Source organism: Scardinius erythrophthalmus (genome assembly GCF_964197995.2).
Source record: "Scardinius erythrophthalmus genome assembly, chromosome: 19".
Classification (NCBI taxonomy): domain Eukaryota; kingdom Metazoa; phylum Chordata; class Actinopteri; order Cypriniformes; family Leuciscidae; genus Scardinius; species Scardinius erythrophthalmus.
The window spans coordinates 822,501-826,097 of NC_138239.1; positions in this window are offsets into that span (position 1 = coordinate 822,501).

Genomic DNA, 3,597 nt, shown 5'->3' on the forward strand with positions numbered 1-3,597 from the left:
CTCCAGGACTACAGCACTGCTGACCCAAACTCCAGGAGTACACCACTGCTGACCCAAACTCCAGGACTGCACCACTGCTGACCCAAACTCCAGGAGTACACCACTGCTGACCCAAACTCCAGGACTACAGCACTGCTGACCCAAACTCCAGGAGTACACCACTGCTGACCCAAACTCCAGGACTGCACCACTGCTGACCCAAACTCCAGGAATACACCACTGCTGACCCAAACTCCAGGAGTACACCACTGCTGACCCAAACTCCAGGACTACACCACTGCTGACCCAAACTCCAGGACTGCACCACTGCTGACCCAAACTCCAGGAGTACACCACTGCTGACCCAAACTCCAGGACTACAGCACTGCTGACCCAAACTCCAGGAGTACACCACTGCTGACCCAAACTCCAGGAGTACACCACTGCTGACCCAAACTCCAGGACTACACCACTGCTGACCCAAACTCCAGGACTGCACCACTGCTGACCCAAACTCCAGGAGTACACCACTGCTGACCCAAACTCCAGGACTACACCACTGCTGACCCAAACTCCAGGAGTACACCACTGCTGACCCAAACTCCAGGACTACACCACTGCTGACCCAAACTCCAGGACTGCACCACTGCTGACCCAAACTCCAGGAGTACACCACTGCTGACCCAAACTCCAGGACTACAGCACTGCTGACCCAAACTCCAGGAGTACACCACTGCTGACCCAAACTCCAGGACTGCACCACTGCTGACCCAAACTCCAGGACTACAGCACTGCTGACCCAAACTCCAGGAGTACACCACTGCTGACCCAAACTCCAGGAGTACACCACTGCTGACCCAAACTCCAGGAGTACACCACTGCTGACCCAAACTCCAGGACTACACCACTGCTGACCCAAACTCCAGGAGTACACCACTGCTGACCCAAACTCCAGGACTGCACCACTGCTGACCCAAACTCCAGGACTACACCACTGCTGACCCAAACTCCAGGACTACACCACTGCTGACCCAAACTCCAGGACTACACCACTGCTGACCCAAACTCCAGGACTGCACCACTGCTGACCCAAACTCCAGGACTGCACCACTGCTGACCCAAACTCCAGGACTGCACCACTGCTGACCCAAACTCCAGGACTACACCACTGCTGACCCAAACTCCAGGACTACACCACTGCTGACCCAAACTCCAGGACTGCACCACTGCTGACCCAAACTCCAGGACTACACCACTGCTGACCCAAACTCCAGGACTGCACCACTGCTGACCCAAACTCCAGGACTACACCACTGCTGACCCAAACTCCAGGAGTACACCACTGCTGACCCAAACTCCAGGAGTACACCACTGCTGACCCAAACTCCAGGAGTACACCACTGCTGACCCAAACTCCAGGACTACACCACTGCTGACCCAAACTCTAGGACTGCACCACTGCTGACCCAAACTCCAGGACTGCACCACTGCTGACCCAAACTCCAGGAGTACACCACTGCTGACCCAAACTCCAGGAGTACACCACTGCTGACCCAAACTCCCCAAACTCCAGGACTACACCACTGCTGACCCAAACTCCAGGACTACACCACTGCTGACCCAAACTCCAGGACTGCACCACTGCTGACCCAAACTCCAGGACTACACCACTGCTGACCCAAACTCCAGGACTGCACCACTGCTGACCCAAACTCCAGGAGTACACCACTGCTGACCCAAACTCCAGGAGTACACCACTGCTGACCCAAACTCCAGGACTGCACCACTGCTGACCCAAACTCCAGGAGTACACCACTGCTGACCCAAACTCCAGGAGTACACCACTGCTGACCCAAACTCCAGGACTGCACCACTGCTGACCCAAACTCCAGGAGTACACCACTGCTGACCCAAACTCCAGGAGTACACCACTGCTGACCCAAACTCCAGGACTACACCACTGCTGACCCAAACTCCAGGACTGCACCACTGCTGACCCAAACTCCAGGAGTACACCACTGCTGACCCAAACTCCAGGACTGCACCACTGCTGACCCAAACTCCAGGAGTACACCACTGCTGACCCAAACTCCAGGACTACACCACTGCTGACCCAAACTCCAGGACTGCACCACTGCTGACCCAAACTCCAGGACTACACCACTGCTGACCCAAACTCCAGGAGTACACCACTGCTGACCCAAACTCCAGGACTACACCACTGCTGACCCAAACTCCAGGAGTACACCACTGCTGACCCAAACTCCAGGACTACACCACTGCTGACCCAAACTCCAGGAGTACACCACTGCTGACCCAAACTCTAGGACTGCACCACTGCTGACCCAAACTCCAGGACTGCACCACTGCTGACCCAAACTCCAGGACTGCACCACTGCTGACCCAAACTCCAGGAGTACACCACTGCTGACCCAAACTCCAGGAGTACACCACTGCTGACCCAAACTCCAGGAGTACACCACTGCTGACCCAAACTCCCCAAACTCCAGGACTACACCACTGCTGACCCAAACTCCAGGACTACACCACTGCTGACCCAAACTCCAGGACTGCACCACTGCTGACCCAAACTCCAGGACTACACCACTGCTGACCCAAACTCCAGGACTGCACCACTGCTGACCCAAACTCCAGGACTACACCACTGCTGACCCAAAATCCAGGAGTACACCACTGCTGACCCAAACTCCAGGACTACACCACTGCTGACCCAAACTCCAGGACTGCACCACTGCTGACCTAAACTCCAGGACTGCACCACTGCTGACCCAAACTCCAGGACTGCACCACTGCTGACCCAAACTCCAGGAGTACACCACTGCTGACCCAAACTCCAGGACTACACCACTGCTGACCCAAACTCCAGGACTGCACCACTGCTGACCCAAACTCCAGGACTACACCACTGCTGACCCAAACTCCAGGACTACAACACTGCTGACCCAAACTCCAGGACTGCACCACTGCTGACCCAAACTCCAGGACTACACCACTGCTGACCCAAACTCCAGGACTACACCACTGCTGACCCAAACTCCAGGAATACACCACTGCTGACCCAAACTCCAGGACTGCACCACTGCTGACCCAAACTCCAGGACTACACCACTGCTGACCCAAACTCCAGGACTGCACCACTGCTGACCCAAACTCCAGGACTGCACCACTGCTGACCCAAACTCCAGGACTACACCACTGCTGACCCAAACTCCAGGACTGCACCACTGCTGACCCAAACTCCAGGACTACACCACTGCTGACCCAAACTCCAGGACTACACCACTGCTGACCCAAACTCCAGGAATACACCACTGCTGACCCAAACTCCAGGACTACACCACTGCTGACCCAAACTCCAGGACTACACCACTGCTGACCCAAACTCCAGGAATACACCACTGCTGACCCAAACTCCAGGACTACACCACTGCTGACCCAAACTCCAGGACTACACCACTGCTGACCCAAACTCCAGGACTACACCACTGCTGACCCAAACTCCAGGAGTACACCACTGCTGACCCAAACTCCAGGACTACAGCACTGCTGACCCAAACTCCAGGAGTACACCACTGCTGACCCAAACTCCAGGACTAC